Here is a 21762-nt window from a genome sequence, read left to right on the forward strand (position 1 = left end):
GGCCTCAAACGCGCCTAAGGCGGTAAAGGCATTGATTCACTCGGCCAAGGCCTCTATCGAGGGAGTCGCGGCGGCCCTGGCGCAGACTGTGGAGGCTACACCAGTGGAGGCGACCTCGGGGCCCAGAGTCTCCCTGCCTCCGCGGAGGGAAGCCTCTTTCAGACCTATCGGAAAGACCCCTGTGTGAAGACCCCGGTGGAAAAAGGGGGGGTGGGGGGGGCGGTGGTCATTGTGGACACGGGCACAACATCCGAGGAGGAGTTAGCAGAAGTCCTAGAGGGCCTCAACGAGGGCGTCGAGGAGGCCCGACCCCACGCGAGGGATCCTGACGAGGGTGACGGTGAAAGTGACGGCGGCACTGGCGAGGGTCCTAGTCAGCCGTAGCTCCCATCGGTTCCGGAGCCGCAGGATAACTCGGCAGCCATTTTGTTGCCGATACAATCCTTATGTTAAGAGATTAGGACGAGATTGCCCTTACCACCGACAGAGGACCTGGTACCAGGTCCGACGGAGGAACCAGAGCCGGTCCCGGCGGGAAGCCCCCCGAACAAGAGAAGACGGATCCACCCAGCCCCACCGTCTCAGCTCTCGCGGCCTGCTCGGCCTTTACCCACGTCCCCCGTCCCTGGGGATGACACGGGAACAGACACGGCCACGACAGGTACCGCCGACGACGGCGGTGAAGAGGGGACCGAGCTCCCATCACCAGCCCGGGCTTCCCGTCCGATGAGATCGGATCTTTCCATGCAATGATCACCAGGGCATCCAAGCTTTTTCAGCTCTGCCCCGAGGAGAAGGAAGGTTTCCTTTACCAACGGCGCGAGGCCAGGAGGAAGTCAGTCCTCGCGTGCCTCTGCTAGATGACATCTGGGACGAGGGTCTCACCCTTCTCAAGAACCCTTCTACGACGCCTGCAAAGAAGGATCGGTACGAGAAGAAGTACCGGGTCCCCGACGCGGCTCCTCTGTGCCTTATGACACAACCTACCCCGGACTCGGTCGTCTCAGCGGCGGCCAAGAAGAAAGCGGGGGGGGGGAAACATCGGTCTCAACGTCAACTGCCCAGCCGGACGGCGAAGGGAAGAAGCTGGACGCAATGGGACGACGAGTTATGTCGTCGGCGGCAACTACGATTAAGGCGGCCAACGCCCTCGCGATCGTCGCCCGCTACGACGGAGTTATGGTTCAAGATCGCCCCCCTGTTGGACTTCCTACCGGATGACGAGAGGGCCGAGGCCCTGGAGATCTTGCAAGAAGGCGAAATGGCGTTGGACCACGCCATTATGGTGGCAACGGACATTGCCGACACCGGTTTCCGCCAGCTAGGCAACAGCGTTTGCCTTAGACGACGAGGTTGGCTCAAGGCGACGGATTTCCGCCAGGATGTGCAAGCCAAGGTGCTGGACATGCCGTTCGACGGGAACAACCTGTTTGGGAAAACGGTGGATGAGTCCCTCCAAGCCATCAAGGTGGACACAGAGACTGCTTGGGCCCTAGGCGTCCTCCGGCAACGGAGGCCGTCCTTTCGGAGCGCCGGAGGCAAGCAGAGTGCCTCCAAGGGATTCGGCGGTGCCTCCTCTACGTACCGCCAAGCGGCCCGCTCCTCGTCGCAGGAAGCCTATAGAGGACGAGGCAAGTCGGGGGGGACCCCGCCGTTGTCGCCAGGGAGGCCAGGGCGGCAAGGCGTCCGCCAAGCAAGATTGAACCGACAGCGGGGTCGGGCCCCCACCGAAGCACCCCGGTGGGAGGCCGGCTGGCGAAGTTCGTCAGCGTGTGGGAGTCCATCTCCACCGACCGTTGGGTGCTGGACGCCCTGGCCCAGGGGCACGCCCTCGAATTTCTAAAAAAGTGCCCCCGCATTTCACCCGTGGTCAGGAAGGAAAATCACGTCCCTCAACTACTCTTGGAGGTGAGGGCGTTGCTCAGAAAAGGTGCCATCGAGCTCGTCCCGAAGAGGCTCCGGGGCTCCGGAGTATACTCAAGGTACTTCCTAGTAAAAAAGAAGACAGGAGGATGGCGCCCCATCCTGGACCTGCGACGGCTGAACAACTACATCAAGGCACAGAAATTCCGGATGGTCGCCCTCCAGAACGTGCTGGGACAGCTGGAGGAGGGCGATTTCCTGTCATCGTTGGATTTGGAGGATGCGTACTTCCACATCCCCATTCTGAAAGGTCACCGAACGTTCCACAGGTTCGTGGTCCAAGGACGGCACTACCAGTTCAAGGCCCTCCCGTTTGGATTGAAGCCGGCACCCAGGGTGTTCACCAAGTGCCTCGCACCGGTGGCGGCGCTGCTGCGCCTGCAGTGGATCCACGTCTACCCCTACCTGGACGACTGGCTCATCTGAGCAGGGACAAGGGAGCTCGCTCGGACCTGGGATTCTCCATCAACTTTCCCAAATCACACCTTGTCCCGTCGCAAGCTGCACTGTTTCTGGGAGCAAAGCTCGACACAGTGGCGCGCCTGGCCTCACCGTCGGAAGAAAGGACGAAGGCCATCCTGGGCAAGATGCAGCCCCTGCTGGCCACGGACGTGGGCAGGGTGAGGTCCATCAAGTCCCTTCTCGGGATGATGTCCTCCTGCATATATCTCGTGCGCCTGTGCAGGCTTCGGATGCGCCCTCTGCAAGAGTTCCTCGACTCCCGCTGGTTCCAAGTGATGGGCAGCTTCGAGGACAGGATCTCGCTCAACGAGACTTTCTGACGAGCGATTCGGTGGTGGGGCACCCGCGCTCATCAGACGGCGGGCACAGACTTTCAGACCCCATCCCACCAGATAACGGTGACGACGGATGCCTCCCTGGAAGGTTGGGGAGCGCACACCGGAGAACTTCACGCAAAAGGCCTCTGGCTCCCGGAGGAGAAGACGCTCCACATCAACATCCTGCAGCTCCGTGCAGTGTTCTGGGCCCTCAGGTTCTTTCTCGCGTCCCTCAAGGGCAAGGTGGTGAGAATCTTCACCGACAACACCACCACGATGTTCTAATCCGGAAGCAGGGAGGAACCAGATCCCCAGCCCTCTCCAAGGAAGCCCAGGATCTGTGGCATTGGGCCGTCGCCCAAGGGATGTTTCTGGTGCCTTTTCATCTGGCAGGGATAAAAAAAGCCATCGCCGACTCACTCAGCATGGAGCTGCTCTCGTGCCACGAGTGGGAACTACGTCAGGATCAAGTGGATCGACTTTTCCGACGATGGGGGGAAACTCCAGATCGACCTGTTCGCGACAGCGACGAACTCCAAGTGCCAGAGGTTTGCCAGCAGGTTCCCCCAGCCGAGGAGCATGGGCGATGCTTTCTCGTTCCCCTGGGAAGGCCTCTTCCTTTATGCGTTTCCTCGGTTGCCGTTGCTGCTCCGACTCGTCAACCAGATCAAGAGGTCCCGGTGCAGGATGATCCTGGTCGCACCGGCGTGGCCGAGGCAGATCTGGTTCCCGGACCTTCTGGACTTGTCAGCGTCCCCACCAGTCAAGCTGCCAGCGGACTTCATCACGACCCGGAGTCGCTGAACTTGCAGGCCTGGCTCCTGCAGCGCTAGAGTTTGGAGGGTACGATATCCCGGCTGACTGCAGAGAGGTCCTTGCAAAAGCCAGGACGTCCTCAACTCTCAAGTGCTACGGACATAAGTGGAAGAGGTTCTCTGTCTGATGCCATGCACAGAAGATTAACCCTCTGTGGATTACGGCCCCTCAAGTGCTGCCGTACCTAATGTCGCTGGCCAAGGCTGGAGTGGCTCATGCCTTCATCAAGATACATCTGGCTGCGATCTCCCGATACACCAGAACCACAGGACGGGCGTCCTTGTGGTCCCATCGCCTGGTGAAGGAATTTATGAAGGGTCTGTTCCGATCGTTCCCGCCGGTGAAGGCCCCTGCCCCGGCGTGGGAACTCAACGTGGTGCTGACCAGGCTCATGGGGGCGCCATTTGAGCCCCTACATCCGGCGCCGCTGAAATTCCGGTCGTGGAAGACTGCGTTTCTTGTGGCCATCACCTCCGCACGGCGAGTGGGAGAGATCCAGGCCCAATCCTGCAAGCCTCCATACTTGACTTTTCACGACACGAGGGTGGTGCTGAGGACGCACCCCTTGTTTATGCCCAAGGTGCCGTCGGACTTCCACCTCAACAAGCCCTTGGTGCTACCTGTTTCTTCCCGTCACCTTCGTCTCCGGCGAGAGGACTTTGCACTCGCTGGATGTGGCTAGAGCGTGGACCGAACAAAGAGTTTTCAGAAGACATCACAGCTGTTTGTGAACTTTGGACCTGTGAACCATGGGAAGGCGCTCTCGAAGGCTTCCATTTCCAGATGGCTCTCTGGCTGAATCATGCATTGTCATCAGTTGGCAAACCGACCGTTGCCCGGCCGTCCGAGAGCCCATTCGACCAGAGCGATCGCTGCTACCACAGCGTTCTTGTCTGGCGTGCCCCTGCTGGACATCTGCAGGGCTGCTACGTGGAGGTCGACGCACACCTTCACAAGATTCTACTGCGTCGACTGGGATTCCAGGGAGGAGTCCAGAGTCGGCCAGGCAGTGCTGCGCAACCTGTTCGCTTAAGGTGAGCCTGGTGGGGAGGTAAGAGATGCTTAATGTTGAGTTTTATGTAATGCTTAATGTTGAGCCTTGCCACCTCCCGTGGTTGTGCATGTGTACTGCTATGTATTCTTATATTCATGAGCATGTGAATCCATGCCAGACCCCATGCTGGAGAAGGAACAAGTTACTTACCTATAACTGTTGTTCTCCAGCATGGGTCAAGCACGGATTCACATGCAAACCCTCCCTCCTGCCACTCTGCGGCTCTTCACTTGGTCATACTGCCACTTTGCATGCTACCAAATCTGAAGATGGCTGCCAGAGGCGGGGTTTAGGGAGAGGGCAGTCATTGGCTGGGAGCAGTATGACCCAGAGACCAGTGATTGGTTACTACTGAGAAAGCCGGAATTGAAACAAAACTGATACTGATTTTTTCTTTACCAAGGATTCCCAGCCTGACGACGGGGAATATTCATGAGCATGTGAATCCATGCCAGACCCATGCTGGAGAGCAACAGTTACAGGTAAGTAACTTGTTCCTTCTGCCATTGGGCTCGTGACAATGGTCTGGACCCTGTCACCTATCCCCTGGATGAATACTGTCTTGTTCAGCACACCTGGCTTGTTCTGGAGTTCAGATGGATATGTGCCGTCCTTATCTTGTGGCCATTGGGCGTACAAGAATTCCCCTGAGCATGTGTTATCTGCAGCCACCTTTGGGGGCTGTCTAGGCTTTTTCTGCCAGTGCATAGGCCGCACCTGGTCTGGTACCTCAATGTAGTACTTGCAGTGCAAGCCTTTCAAGACGATGGCCTTTGTGGCCAACCGCTTTGTGACACAGTTTTACTGGGGGTTCTCTTCTCTGCGAGCAGGGTTAGTGAGCTGCAGGCATAGTCCTCGTGCAAGCACTTCACCACGTTTCACAATGACAAGATCATCTTGCGCACTCACCCAAACCTCTTGTCCAAGGTGGTCTCTCCATTTCATCTTAATCAACAGATCTGCCTGCCGGTGTTCTTCCCTTGGACCTCAAGAGGGTCCTCAATTTTTATCTCTCTGACAAAATCCTTCAGGAAGTCTGAGTCATTGTCTGTGACTTTTGGGGGCTCCTCACCCGGCTCTCGGGATTCCAAGGTTTGCAAACCCTGTTGGATGGTTCAGGCCATCTCTGAGGCATACACAGCCATGGGCAAACCTGTTCCTGAGGGGATTCATACCCATGCTATCAGAGCAAAGGCCACGGCCGTCGCATTTCAGAGACATGCTTATTTTGGATGTCTTCTGCAAGGCGGCTACTTGGGTTACTCAGTCGGCCTTCTGTAGGCACTGCAGAGTTTGGTCAAGTGGTTCTGAAGAACCTTTTTGTTTTGTCCTAGATATGAGGCCTGTTATCGCAGCTCCACCCGATGTTCTTTTTCAGTGGAATCACCCGCAGGGATGGAAGAAAGGGGACGGGACGTATGAGTAATTAAAATTACTCGCCATAGTGACTCGAGTTCTCATAGTTGATAGTCCCCTTTCCTCCATACGTTCCACCCGCTAGTATGCAAAGGGATAATATGCACTAAGAGTAGCGAGGTATCTAAGCTTCTGGTGTGTTCAAAGGGGACTGAGGCGAGGTTCCAGAGGTGGGACCTGCCCACGCCTGAGGCCACACCCCAACGCGATATACTAAATTTAAAGGGGAAGCTCAAATTTCCACTGCCAAAGGTTCCGGTACCGTCCCCATTTTGGGGGACACCCACAAGGATGGAGGAAAAGGGACTATGGTCTATGAATACTCTAGTCACTATGGTGAGTAGCTTTAATTTTCAGTTAAGTTTAAAATTCCAGGCTGTGCAGTCGTCTTATGATTTGAGAAGTTTATTTCAACAAAATACCTTGGCAGTGCTTCTAATTGCTGATAATTATTCAGGGTACTGATTGCCTGAATCGTCCCTGCCACCAACAGAAACGCACTGATTGCATCTTCTTATATCGTGCCAAATGCTATGAAAATTGGAGATTTTACAATCGAAGCTCTTAATGCCTGTGATTGTGGAGCTGACCATGCAAAGGGGGTTGGTTTTTTATTAATTAAACTACTTATGAGAATCATTGTTCCGCTGAGTTGCGGTCCTGCAGCTATTCTTGAACCAGTGGCTCATGATTTTGCAGTCTGTCTACTGCCCCTGCTGACCTGTGGGCAGATCACTTAAAAACACCTCCTAAACACAGAGCGGTCGCAGAGTTGCAGTGAGTTGCAGCCTCTGCAGCTCGCGATTCCCGGTTCGGTGGGGGCCCTGTACACGGACAAAATGGAAGAGGGGAGACTGCTTCCAAGTACCAGACGGAGATAGGAATAGGCGAGAACACGCAACTTGAGATGGCCTATTGGCTGTAAAGAAGATCCCTTTGAAGCACAGGGATTATATAAATGGACATACAACAGACCTATATTAATGTCACCAAAAAATTGTCTCGCTCATAATTTAGTTTGGTTTGTACAAATATTGAATTGAACTCTTTTATATTATTTTTTTTGTATCATTGGTATGTCTATATGTATCCTTTTGACCATCCACATACTATTTGAACTAGGACTTACAAACAAACAAATTAATTTGAGTATTATTCTCTCACAAAACTATTTTTCTTATGCATATATTAATAACATCAGCTTCAATAAGTCAAAATTCTTATACTTCAAAATAGGGGATAACAGTACCATAAAATAAACTTCAAGGAAAAAAAAGGGTTTGTGGCAAGTAAAATGTCCATGATGGCCGCGGCACGCTTTTTTGGATTGTTTTGTCAACAGCATTATAAAATAGACCATAACAAAATCTAGCAAAGTAAGTTTCGCGGTCAATAAAACTTCTACGGCACGTTTTTGGAGCGTTTTGACGTCATCGCGCGCCAAAATAAACTATAAAAACGGAACTAAATTAGTTTAAAATCATCGCAGATCCAGGCGAGGACAGGCAATCGGACCTGGCAATTGTCAAGAAGACTAAGGTAATGCTTCAGTGCATTTAACTTTTGTTTCAATTCTTATAACTCTAAAACTTGGCTACGTTCGCGCTAGGATATTAGAGAAATAACTGGTCCTTCTGAAATTCTTTGCAGATGCATTCATTTGAGTGCAAAAGAAATCTACTTTGAATTTTGAAACTAAAAACTACAAGTAATTTTCATAAAGTGAATATCACAAAAGGGTGAGTTAACTTGATTATTTAATTCAACACAGTAGAGTCCTCTTCTTTAGTCTTTCTAATGCTGAGATGGTACAAAAGCTAATGTGAATGCATTCATAATGTATAAAATTGTGATTTTTTTTTTTGTTAACCAATGAAGGGTTGAGCTTGATATTTAACTTCTTAAGATAAATTCTTAATTACTGTTATTTTTGTGCAGAAGTCTCTCCTGAAGAACCACGGCTAATAGCTGGGGTGAAACACGTGTTGGGAGATTAAAAGTGTTTTCATGTAAAATCATATGACTGGAATATGAGAAATAAACACATGAAGAATAAAACTACTCATGAATCAATAAATTGAGAGTCTATCACAGTATATTTGGTGTACGAGTCGCACAAATGACAAGTGACATCATATGAAGAATATACGCAGACATCATGCCTCTGAACATTTTACAGCTTGAAAACACTTCAGATTATGAGCCTCCCCCAGAAGAGTGTACAGGGTTCACTCACTTCCGATCCAGAGGAAGGCGTTTACCAACCTCCCACTCAGGACAAAAACACTATGATCGCCTACCGTCAAGAGGAGAAGACACACCTACACTACCTGCAACACCATCGGGAAGGGTAGGTATGAATCCGCAATACCCCCTCCTAAACCCACAATCCTTGCTCTCCCTGCAATTGCTTTCCACACTACAGTCACTATTGGGACAGCTCAATGCCAGGCTTCCACCCCCGCAACCACAGCCAGTTCATGTATGCAGAAAAGACCAGGGTACGCCAGGGCAGCAGCATCAAAGAGATTCAGGCCATCCCTCTAGCGACCTAGACAAATGTCTACGAGCTCCTACCCTTCCTAGAACTCCACTTGCACGAGGACATAGTCCACGTATACCCGAGCAAGAAGAGGGAGAATTAGTAGACACAGACCAAGACACTGGTCTACGGGACACAAGCTACAAACCCTCTTCTCCGCGCAGAGCCGACACGTGGGACACGGATGACCCGGACCAAGATATACAGGGTAGCCTTTCTCAACCTTTGCTTCCAGATGACATTGGGGCTTTCCACTCCATGGTTTCTAAAGTGTTCCAGGAATTGGGCCTAATACCTCCTGGATCATGTTTGGCAGGAGGATCTTCGCACTCTTAAACATCCATATACAGAGCCGGCAATTAAAGGGAGACTGGATAATAAGGTTGTCACCTGAAACAACACCAACATGTCTCACTTCATAACCCACTCCAGAGTCAGTGATGTCAGCAGCAGCGAGTTGCAAAGCTCATACGCAGCACAAATGCGCCACTCCCCCAGACAATGAAGGCAGGAAAATGGATGCCTTCGGTAAGAAGGTGCTCGCCATTGGTGCAGCAACTGTCAAAGCAGCAAGTGCCCTCGCTACAGTTGCTCAATATGATCGAGAAATGTGGCATCGGTTGGCTCCTATATTAGAACACTTAACGGAGCAACAGAGGAAGGAAGCCATGACGCTGGTGCTTGAAGGGGAGAAGCCTCAAACCACAGCTTGAATATTGCTGTAGATCTCGCTGAAACAGGGTTTAAACAGATTGGCAATGAGGTGGTCCTCCAAAGGCAAGGGTGTCTACGTTGCACTGATTTTCGGCAAGAAGTTCAGCACAAGGTGGTCGACATGCCGTTTGAAGGAGAACATCTGTTTGGTGACGAGATTGATGAGACCCTCTAAACCATGAAAGCAGACTCGGACACTGCTAGATCTCTTACTTCCCTACAGGAGAGGCGGTCCTTTCCAGAAGCCTAGATTCTCGTCCTCAAGAGATAACAAGAATTACAGCAGATCCTGTGTTACATCGTGGCAGGCTTGGCGATTGTGGAATCGCTGGCGTAGGTTTGCGGGCGTAACTGTTCGCCATTGCGCTTCCCGGCACGGTTCCTCTCAGTGCCGTTCTAGACGTTGCACGCTTGCGAAGCCGGAGGTATAAATACCATCACTTCCTGCTTCGTACGCGTTGCAACGTTTCCAGTTTTCTTCCGTGTTGCTGCCGCTCCGTTCTACACAGCTGCTTCCCCTGTGTGGATTTTCTTGGCTGTTTTGTTTTGTTTTTTTTAAGGATTTCCTGCCCTTTCTTTGCCTTTGTTGCTTCCTTTTGCTCCCCTTCTCATTTCTTTCTTTCTAATTATCCATTTTCTCTCTCTCTCTCTCTCTATCTCTCGCTCTCTCTCTCTCTCTCTCTCTCTATCTCTCGCTCTCTCTCTCTCTCTCTCTCTATCTCTCGCTCTCTCTCTCTCTCGCTCTCTCTCTCTCTTCCCTTTCCTTCTGTTTTTCTAGTTTGCTTTGTCCCCTTGCCTCTCTCTCTGATCCTCGGCCCTACTCCTTTGTCCTCCTGATTATCTGACCTGAGCCTGTCCTTTGGATTGCCTTGGTCCTTCCACTTGTACCTCATTGGATCCGCTGACACCAACTTGCGCCTGCTTCCTGGACTGTCTTGCCTCGTCCTTGTGCCTACTTGTTGCTTCCTGTATTCGTAGTTGTTGCAAGAGATACTTACTTCTTCCCACGCCTCCTTGTTGGAGCCTGTTTGGTCCGCACCGCCTAACATACTCATCTCCGGGGAACTCCATCAACTTCTCCAGCGTACTCAAGCAAAGACATCAGGGGTTTTTTGTGCCTTTGGCTTTTTCCCCTATTTGGCACTCCCGGTGGGACTACCCCCGTCGCCCTTATCCTAGTGGCACGCTGGCATCCTATCCAGGGCGTCCGTTTCTTCACAAAAAAAAGGAGAGATCTTCAATACGTCAGGAAGGCAAACTCAAGAAGAAGGTGGAAGGTGAGGAGTTGGGGAAGGGGGAAGAATCTGAATTATCGTCTGAAGTAGAGGACATAACTGATGTGTGTGACATCCTGATACTATTCTCAGGGCTACAAGAGAAATTGCCAGTCCTCCCAGCGCATCAGGGCGAATCACCAAGGACAGCGAAAGCATCGATCGGCCAACTCTCAAAGAGGAAGGCAGAACAAGTCCCAACAATGACTCGCTCAGGGGCAGACAGGTGGGAGGAAATGTGGTGTTTTTCCTCCGCAAGTTGGATGCAATAGCAAATGACAGATGGGTGCTAGATGCCATCCAGCACGGCCACTTGTTTGAATTCAAACGCCCACATATCACATTACCTCCCGTAAAGGTATCCCACCCGCACTCTCAAATTCTACAGGTACGTCAAATGTTAAAGAAACAGGCAATCGAAAGGGTTCCTCATTCGGCAAAGGGAAAAGGAGTATACTCCAGGTACTTTGTCGTCAAGAAACTAGTCGGGCAATGGCGTCCTATCCTGGACTTGCAAAAGCTAAACAAAAACATCAAAAAGCAGAAGTTCGATGGTGACAATTCAGGACGTCGAAAAGGCCATACCACCTTGAGAACATCTGGTGGCGTTAGACCTCAAGGATGCGTATTTCCACATTCCAATACATCCAAGACACTGAAAGTATCTCAGGTTCAAGGTCTGCGAAAGCCACTACCAGTTTCGAATAATTCCATTTGGCCTAGAATCAGCACCCAAGACGTTCACAAAATGCTTAGCACCAGTAGCAGCTTTTCTCAGAAAGCAGGGCCACTACGTCTACCCATATCTAGACGACTGGTTGTTTGGAGGTCCAACATATCAGCAGACCATGTTTTCTCAGAGGCAAACAAAAGCTCTTCAACAATTGGGATTTGCAATAAATTACACCAAATCTTGCACAGTTCCTTCAAAACGTTTGGTATTCCTGGGCGCTCAGTTCCTCACGGACCATAGTCTTGTCAGGTCCTCTTCAGGCAGGGTGAAAAAAATGGATAATCTTAGCAAATTCCTGCACTCCAAACAAGTGAGTCACGGTGCGCACATACATGGCTCTCCTAGGACCATGTATTCCTCCATCCCGCTAATCCCCCACTGCAGGCTACATATGCGGCCAGTGCAAAGGTTTCTAGCCACCAGATGGTCCCAAACCCAGGGGCCCTGGTCGGACAAAATTGCCATCCCTCAGACTCTCTTAACTGCACTAAAATGGTGCACATACCCCTAAACCATCATGAAGGGATGCCCCTTGTGGAACCCAACTACCATCTCACGATTGTGACCGACGCCTCCCTGGCGGGATGAGGAGCTCACCTGGACAAATACCAAGTCAAAGGCCTTTGGAGTCGCGAAGAATCCGTCCTCCACATAAATGTGTGGAACTACGGGCAGTACGTTGGGCTCTGAAATCCTTCCTCCCTCTAATCAAAAATTCTGTGGTACGAGTCCTCGCAGACAACCGCAATGTTTTATCTGAGGAAACGAGGCGGAACGTGGTCAAACACCCTGTTCCAAGAAGCACAGACCTTTTGGCACTCGGCCATTCACAACAATATTATGCTTCAAGTATTCCACCTCCCGGGGATACAAAACAAACAAGCGGATACACTCAGCAGGGATCGTCGCAACTACACAACAACCAGATATCCGTAATCTTCTTGACATGGTGCCATCCTCCTCTGGACCTATTTGCCACCCAGAGGAACAAGCAGTGCAAGAAATTTGCAAGCCGCATCCCTCATCCAGACTCTCACGGGGACACATTCTTGTTCCCATGGACCGGAATGTTAGCATATGCGTTCCCACATCAGGAAAACAATACAGATGATACACAAATATCACTGCAGGATAATCCTGGTAGCCCCATGCAGACCCAGACAGACCTGGTTCTCGGACCTCCTTCAACTGGCGGCAGACAATCCAATCCATCTAAGATCTCGCGCCAATCTTCTGTCGCAAAATGACAGGGTGATTCTGCACCATGACCCGGGCTCCCCCAAATTAAAAGTGTGACTCCTGACTACTCCGAATTTGCCCACTTAAACATCCCTCAAGACTGCCAACGCATTCTTGCGGCAGCTAGGGCTCGGTCCACTAACATTTCCCACAACCACAAATGGAAATGGTTCTGTACATGTGTGCACAGCAGCCCAGCCTGCAACCACTGGCCATAAAACCTCAACAGGTTCTTCCCTACCTTCTCAAATTGGCACAAGAAGGTCTAGCAATCTCCTCTATAAAGTGCACTTGGCAGCAATTTCTAGATTCACAAGGAAAAGAGGATCTCCTCTCTACAGTGACAGGCTACTCAGACACTTCTTAAATGGTCTCTTTTGTACTTTTCCTCCAAAGAAAAAGATTCCACCGGTTTGGAGCCTGAATCTCGTCCTGGCTGGTCTTATGAAAACTTCTTTCGAACCTCTATCAACAGCGCACATAAAGTTTGTGACCTGTAAGGTGGTATTCTTAATAGCCATCATATCCTCTAGACGTGTTTCAAAATTACAAGCTTTAGGAGTAGATCTTTTGTATCTCTGATTGGCAAAGGGCAAGGTGATGCTGTCCACCAATCCTCACGTCATTCCAAAAGTGCCATCGGAATTTCACAAGAATGCAACCATAACTCTGCATACATTCTTTCAAAACGCCACTTCACCAGCAGAGAAAGCCCTACGTTGCCTGGACGTGAAAAGGGCGCTAAAATATTATTTAAACCGGACAAAATCATTTAGATCAACTAAACAGCTTTTTGTCACCTTTGGCCCATCCAACAAGGGAAAATCCATTTCAAAACAGGGCATTGCAAGGTGGATTTCATCAACTATCTCTTTCTGCCACTCGAAGGCCAACAGGCCTCTGCAAACGGCAGCTAGAGCACATTCTACAAGGGCTATGGCTGCCTCTGCGGCTCTCTGGTGTGGAGTGCCCATCAAAGCCATTTGCCAGGCGGCAACATGGGCAGTGCCTCACACTTTAACCAGGCACTATTGCTTACAACAACAGCACGCTGAAGACGTACGCATGGTATGAGCAGTTCTTCAATGGCTGTTCCAGTAAGTCGTGCAGTTTCTGGGGTATTTTTTCTGATACTTATGTATATATACTTCTCGCATTAGCGCAGGATATTTGCTAGTCTCTAATTTCTGTTTGCCTGTTTTATCGCCTCCTAACATGTATCCTGCTATGCAATCTATTCACAGTATGTGAATCCATGAAAGATCCTATGCTGGAGAAAGGAGTAGTTTCTTACCCATAACTCCATTTCTCCAGCGTTGGTTTCTTTCATGGATGCACATGCGCCCTCCAGCCTACCCCTACAGGCAAACATCCTCTACAGGGGGATATCCTCCAGCTGGAGTGGTTAACATCTGAGGGGAAGCTGTGGGGACAGAGCTATACACTCAACGTCCTATTGATGGGGACCAAAAGCACCCACGACGACGTTGATGGGACACTCAAGTGTCAGGTTTTTCCGTAGGAAAATTGCTAAGTGAAAATAACCAGGGGATCCCAGCCTGACAACGGGGAAATTCAGAGCATGTGAATCCATGAAAGATACCAACGCTGGAGAAATTAAGTTACAGGTAAGAAAGGACTCCTTTCTCCAGCAAGGGGTCTGGCATGGATTCACATGCTCATGAATATTCCCCGTCGTCAGGCTGGGGATCCTCGGTAAAGAAAAAATCAGTATCAGTTTCGTTTCTGATCTGACTTTCATAGTAGTAACCAATCACTGATTTCTGCGTCATACTGACCACAGCCAATGACTGCCCTCTCCCTAAGCCCCGCCTCTGGCAGCCTTCCTCAGATTTTTACCGCACGTCCAAGTGTTGGGATCCTCGTGCTATTGCTCTCGAGCTTTAGTGCGTTTTCGTGCTTTTTTCATAGGTTAATTCTCTCTTTTTTCGGTCAAAAGAGCCTCAAGCTCCACTGTTTCTATATCCGATCAACAGGGACCCATGTCGGATTCTTCTACGCCCCTCAAGGGTGAAGATTTCGTCGAGCCACGCTTTTGGAGGACTCCAGAACTTTCTCAGGCCCATCTCGGACATGGCCCAGGAGAAGGGAAGCTCGACGCCCGGGAAGCTGTTCAGGGTCTGCCCTGCATGCCAGCTTCAGAATGTCTTCAAGGAGGACAAACACTCCCTTTGCCTCTACTGCCTGCATGAGGACAAGACGCACGTGGAGAAGGACTGTGCGTTTTGCGGGAACATGTCGGAGCGGACCATGAAGGACCGCCATCTGCGTCTCGCCAACTGGCTGGAAGGGAAGAGCCCGTCGGGCGAGAAAAAGAAGTCGTCCGAGCGGACTTCTAAGACCTTTGAGGGCGCCCCGGCGACGGGGGCCCAACAGAAGGCCAAGCACTGCGAGTCTGCGGGCACCGGGAGCGCCGAACGGTCGGGCTCTTCGGTTGCCAGGCAGGGCGCAACCTCCCCGGCGCCATCAACCACAAGCCAATGCTCTGGCTCGGGTAAGAGGAAGTCCGAGCACCCGGCGAAGCTTCTGGAGAGGCCCCGGTCGAGCTCGAAGGCCAATTCGGAGGGGGAGCGAGGCAGTGACCCCCCCCCCAAGGAGAAGGCGGTGAGCGCGCCTAAGGTGGCGAAAGACTTGATCCACCCGGCCAAGGCCTCTATCGAGACTGTCGCGACGGCCCTGGCTCAGCCTGTGGAGGCTACACCAGTGGAGGCGACCTCGGGGGCCAGAGTCTCCCTGCCACCGCGGAGGGAGTCCTCTTTCAAGCTCATCGACAGGACCCCCGTGAAACCTCCGACGGAGAAGAAAAAGGGGGGGCAGGAGGCCATCGTGGATTCGGCCTCAACCTCTGAAGAGGAGCTGATCGAAGTCTTAAGCCACGGCATTGGCGTGGAGGAAGACCAGCCCGTCGGGAGGGACCCCGACGAGGGGGACGACGAGAACGTCGAGGGTACCGACGAGGTTCCTGCCCGCCCGTCGGAACCCCCTCAACCAGTGCCGCAAGACAACTCGGCGGCCATTTTGTTGGCTATACAGTCCTTATGCTCGGAGATAAGGACGAGATTGCCGTTACCACCGACGGAGGAACCGCTCCCGACGGGGGACCCGGAGCCGGGCCCTTCTGGGAGCCCTCCTCTTAAGAGAAGGAGGATTCATCCTCCACCTCCTTTTCAACCATCGCGCCGTCTCAGCCCTCATCCCCGTCCATGACCCGGGGGGGGATGACACGGGGACGGACACGGCCGCGACGGGTACAGACGACGAAGTTTACGGCGAGGATCCTCCGTCGTCACCTCCTCCCCGGACTTCCCCGCCCAACGAGATTGGATCGTTTCATGCCATGATCGCCAGGGCATCCAAGCTTTTCCAGCTCTGCCCGGAAGAGAAGAAGAAGGAAGGCTTCCTTTATCAACGGCGCGAGACCAAGAGGAAGACGGTCCTCGCTGTACCTCTACTGGACGATATCTGGGATGAGGGTCTCTCCCTCCTCAAGAACCCATCCACAACACCTGCGAGAAGGGATCGGTACGAGAAGAAGTACCGGGTCCCGGACGCGGCCCCCTTGTGCCTTCGGGCACAGCCGACCCCGGACTTGGTCGTCTCCGCGGCGGCCAGGAAGAAAGCGGGGGACAGGGGCGCATCGGCCTCCATGTCGACTTCCCCCCTGGACAGCGAGGGAAAGAAATTGGACACGATGGGACGCAGAGTCATCTCATCGGCAGCGACGATGATTAAGGCTGCCAACGCCTTGGCTATCGTAGCACGCTACGACAGGGAGTTGTGGTACAAGATCGCCCCCCTGCTGGACTTCCTACCGGACGACCAGAGGGCTGAGGCCCTAGAGATCTTGCAGGAAGGGGAAGTGGCGTCGGACCACGCCATTACGGTAGCAACGGACATCGCTGATACTGGTTTTCGCCAGTTGGCAACGGCGTGTGCCTTAGACGACGTGGATGGCTCAAGGCAACGGACTTCCGGCAGGACGTGCAGACCAGAGTTTTGGACATGCCGTTCGACGGGAACAACCTGTTTGGGAAAACAGTGGACGATTCCCTGCAAGCCATCAAGGCGGACACAGAGACGGCCCGGGCTCTTGGTGTTCTCCAGCAACGACGGCCGCCCTTTCGGAGCAGCGGAGGCAAGCAGGGTGCCTCCAAAAGTTCCGGTGGCGGATATTCCACCTATCGTCAAGCGGCCCGTTCGTCGTCACAGGAAGCCTACAGGGGACGAGGCAAGTCGGGCGGACCCCGCCGTCGTCGCCAGGGAGGACAAGGCGGCAAAGCCTCGTCGAAGCAGGACTGAACCGGCCGTGGGGTCAGGCCCCCACCGAAGCACCCCGTTGGGAGGCCGGCTGGGGAACTTCGTCGGCGTGTGGGAGTCCATCTCCACCGACGGTTGGGTGCTGGACGCCCTGGCCCAGGGTCACGCGCTCGAGTTTCTAAAGAAGTGCCCGCGCGTCCCCCCCGTGGCCAGGAAGGAACATCACGTCCCTCAACTTCTCTTGGAGGTAAAGGCGATGCTCAAGAAAGGCGCCATCGAGCTCGTCCCAAAGAGGCTTCGGGGCTCCGGAGTTTACTCAAGATACTTCCTCGTGAAGAAGACAGGAGGATGGCGTCCCATCCTGGACCTACGATGACTGAACGAATTCATCAAGGCACAGAAGTTCCGGATGGTCACCCTCCAGCACGTCCTGGGCCAGCTGGAGGAGGGCGATTTCCGGTCGTCGTCGGATTTGGAGGATGCTTACTTCCATATCCCCATCCTAAAGGGACACCGAAAGTTTCTCAGATTCGTGGTCCAAGGGCGTCACTACCAGTTCAGAGCCCTTCCCTTCGGATTGAGGTCGGCACCCAGGGTGTTCACCAAGTGCCTCGCACCGGTGGCGGCGCGGCTGTGCCTGGAGTGGATCCACGTCTACCCCTACCTGGACGACTTGCTCATCCGAGCAAAGACAAGGGAGCTTGCCGCAGATCACACGGCGAGGACCGTCCAACTACTCACGGACCTGGGATTCTCCATAAACTACGCCAAGTCCCACCTGGCGCCCGCGCAAGACGCACTGTTTCTGGGAGCGAAACTCGACACAGTGGCGCTTCTGGCCTTGCCGTCGGAGGAAAGAACGAGGGCCATCTTGGGCAAGGTGCAGCGGATGCTGGTTGCGGACGCGGCCAAGGTGAGGTCCATCAAATCCCTCCTCGGAATGATGTCTTCTTGCAATTATCTCATCCGCCTGTGCAGGCTTCGGATGCGCCCGTTGCAGGAGTTCCTGGACGCTCGCTGGGTCCAGACGACGGGCAGCTTCAAGGACAGGATCACACTCTTGTTCCTTCTCAAGCATTGTGGATCATGGAGATCACAAGGTTCGTTTTGGAAGCGGAGGATCGACCCCGGTGAAGCTGGTGGCCGAATACGAGGGTTTGAAGGATAGGGTTCAGAAAGAACAGCAGGCTCAGTTTGATCTACTGGAGTGGCGAAAAAGAGACTGGTGAGTTTGAGCGATGCAAGTGCAGCAGAAATGCTTCTTTGAGCCACGGCAGCAACTCTTTAGCTGGCACAGTGCAGCTGCGAACTGGTCTGAATCGGCAGAAATGCAGTTTCGATGGTCGTAGAGTTCCAAAGGCAGTTCTGGGAGGGGTCCTGTGGTTCAAACATGCTCGAATTGCAGGAATCGGGGCTTGTATGGCTCTCAGGAGCTGAGTGTTCCACTCCAGGGTCTCGAGGACAAAATTAATCCTTTTCTCAGTCTTCCAAAACAAGAGAGTCTGGCACACACCTTCACAGGCCCTTCAGCACAGTGAGATCCTAGGCAGCAATGCGGTTGGCAGAGATGCAGGTCATGTTCCAGCAGAAGTTCACCCCAATGGTCCCTGGGGATGGTTAAAGGACAGACTTGCCTCTTCCTGAGAGCACCTGCCTTCACCTGACAACTGAAGGACTTTGTAAAGGACCGCTTTCCCAACAGTGTATCCACCAAAATCTTCTTGACGGTTTAAAAGGCCAGAGATAATTCAAATTAATGGTGGTATACCTAGTATTTTAAAGACAAATCTTTACAGGTAATTGGTCAAAAGCAAGCCTGCTTGAAGGGTCAAATCCCTGACCTTGGAACTATTGTATAGGGCTTGGTTGAGATATTGTGAGAACTGGAAAGGAAGGGAGATGTGTTGTATAGTGCTTTGGATGGATGCATGAGCCTGGTGATGTAAGAGAGAATGTTCTGGTATGAGAGAGAATGTTTCTGTACCAGTGGGAGAATGCTCAGGCAGTTGGAGAGGCACTACCTGGGTGATGGGAGCCAGTGGTTCATACCAAGTCATCTTAATGTAACCTGAATAAAGTAACTGCTGGCAATTTACCCGAAGAGCCTGAGGGTTCAGCATTATTACAAAACTCAGCAACTCTTGGCAGGGACTCATAATCGAAAAAGAAAACTTGACCCAAAATACAAATCCTTCATAATAGACGGTAATACCATCTCTGTAATAAAGGAGGTAAAAACCTTGGGAGTCTATCTTGACTCCTCACTAACACTCTCTAGACCAGTCAACGCCACTGTGTCTTCGGTAGCCTATACTGCTAATCTCATCAATGCTTGCAGATTTCTCCTCACACCAGACATTTGCTTAACACTAGCCAGGGCCCTCATCATATCCAAACTCGACTACTGCAACGTCTTTTGCAGGCTCTTCTGTAGGCAACATCAAAAAACTCCAAGTCACCCAAAACAATGCCCTTCGAGCAGCCCATAACATACCGAAGAGAGAGCACATCTCCGACACTAGACGCAACATTCACTGGCTTCCGGTTTAGGATTGTTTCAGCTACAAATCTCTAGCACTCAAAAATGCCTTGCTAATACAGCACCGACCACACTTACACCATCCCAAAATAGCAAGCTCACCTGCGCCTCCTCCTCTAACCTCCTTACGGTACCCAAATTCAAGAGAACGAAAGCGGGCGCGCGTAGCTTCCCCGTCATAGCAGCCAAACTTTGTATCGCCCTCTCCATCAGATCGGACCACTCAAACCCATTCTTCCGTTAAAAAAACAAAACCCTGGCTCCGAACCCACAACCTGTAATTATGCTCACTGCATTCCTCCACCCTTCACCTTTCTCTATCGAAGATCTGCCAGTACACACTGTTAGTACCCAGCATAATTTGTTATTTATACTCCTCAATCGCTGCAAAATATTGTAAATATTTAATGCAAATATACCAGCACTGTTCCTCTGCATGTACTGTCTAGCACCCAGATACCTAAAGGTTTGACGTGCTCTACAAGTGGCAAATAAAATACATATAAAATTACAGGAACATTGCAAGGCATACATTAGTTTTGCAAAATTGATAAGTCAAAATTGCTAATTAAAAGATTTTTGATTAGCAATCCAACCTGAATGATTAGCATTCTTTTGGGAACAATTTTCAATGGGGCACAAAGTTAATTGCAACTAGACCTCAATAAAGACTCAACAGTTGCGTGGCATCACAGAGTAGTAGCATGATTGTGGCGCTAGTGTGCTGACTTCTAAATCAGAGACAAACTGTTTTGTCCCTTAAGTGACCCCATATGTTTTGAATACCTGTTTGCTGTGATGCACATTTATAGAGATTCCCAACATTACTGTCACACGTGATCTTGTTAAGTACCAGTTGACAGTGGCTCCAAAATTACTTCCCGGTAGCTTGTGATGTCAAGTTTACCAGGCTGTTCTAGGCTATAAGGGTAGCTAAAGCGCATCCTTTAATTTTGATCCCTGATGTCAATCAATTATCCCAATAGAATATACACCAGTGGTAAAATTCACTTCCTCTTGTGTATGTTCGGGGCTTTGGTTGGTATTGGAGGCATTTGGGCTCATCAGGAAAATAAAGTGCTGGGTTACTTCTGCAGCGCGTACCTGCCACAAACATGTATGCTGGAGTAATGGATACTCTTGAAAGAGAAAGTCTGTGACTCTGGTACGGAGTACCCATCAGGTCTGCTGCTGCACACACACTCGCACACCACCACATAATTCTTCGCCTCGTACGAAAGGAAGCCACCTGTACCAGGCGCCTAAGCCATGTAATATGAAAAAGACCTAATAAATGGGGGAATATAGTGCTCCTGCTCTGTGACAAAAGTCCAGAGTACCCTGCGTGGTTCATCTCAACCATGATGTACCACACTACCATCATGTCTGTCACGATCAATCCCACCCCATAGGACATCAGACTAAACGGCAGTGGAGTCACTTGTGACATGATTCCCCAAATTTCTATTGTGGTAGCAAAAGTAAAATGTGTAGGTTCGCTGTGACCCGGATGTCTCTTGGAGCAGAATTTGATGCTCGTTAGCCAACTCAATGTTACTTATTCTATCAACCTAGGAAGGATAAAGGGCAGAGTGGGCCTAAAGGATTTGAACCTATGGCCGTAAAGTCTCACCATATCATATAGTGGGTGAATTAGTCCGCTTAGCTACAGGCACCCAACCTTTCCATAAAGCTGAGAAGCTCAATGCACAGATGAATGCAGGAAAGGAATGCTGGCTCCCTCACCCTGCATGTGGGCTGCAAAGAGTAGAACCAGAATTTCCAGCACCCAACATCTTCCATTTGGCTAAGGAGTGATGTTTATACTTAAACATACACAAGAAATGCCATGTTGAAACATACTGAAAGCCATTTGGATAGTGAGGAAAACACGAACCATGTATGATGGACTCTGGTACCGGGGGATGATTCTAATTACTAAGTAATATTTCATGCATGTGCAAACAGCCCAATGTGCCTTATTGGTATTGCCAGTGTATGCTTGTTTTTTTGTAATGCTACCAATCAAGTTGGCAGAAAGGCTTCTTGAAAAAACAAGGCTCAGGCACATATAGCCCTTCAGAAAAACAAGTGCAAACTATGCCAAGTAACTAGAAAAATGGAGCACATGGGGGCTGTCCGTACATGTCACGACCTCCAGACTTCGATTTTCTCGGAGGCACCTTTATATCCGAAAAAACGAATTGAGCTCCTACTCCCACCATGGGGGGGCCCATCGGAGCTGGGCATAAACGTATTTAAAAGTCACCTAATTCTGCAAATTGCATTTTTTCTTTTTTTTCTTTTTTTAGATCTAAGTGATTGATGCGTCACTCTTCCAAATTATACTTGTGTAGTAGATATAACTACAAAGGTAGCACTTTTAGGCAACAGTGTGGTTTGTGTTGTCTCTTAAACATCCCTGCCTTTAATTCCTCCTTTCTCCTTATGTAAA

At 51.1% G+C, this 21762-nt stretch overlaps 1 protein-coding gene across 1 annotated transcript in view; it reads left to right on the forward strand.

The window, feature by feature from the left end:
• PIWIL2 (piwi like RNA-mediated gene silencing 2) overlaps positions 1–21762 on the forward strand; it is a 2524398-nt gene that overhangs the window by 1668231 nt on the left and 834405 nt on the right. The gene's annotated exons all lie outside the window — the stretch shown is intronic.

Source organism: Ambystoma mexicanum, chromosome 10, assembly GCF_040938575.1.
Source record: "Ambystoma mexicanum isolate Mex_15411 chromosome 10, UKY_AmexF1_1, whole genome shotgun sequence".
Classification (NCBI taxonomy): Eukaryota; Metazoa; Chordata; class Amphibia; order Caudata; family Ambystomatidae; genus Ambystoma; species Ambystoma mexicanum.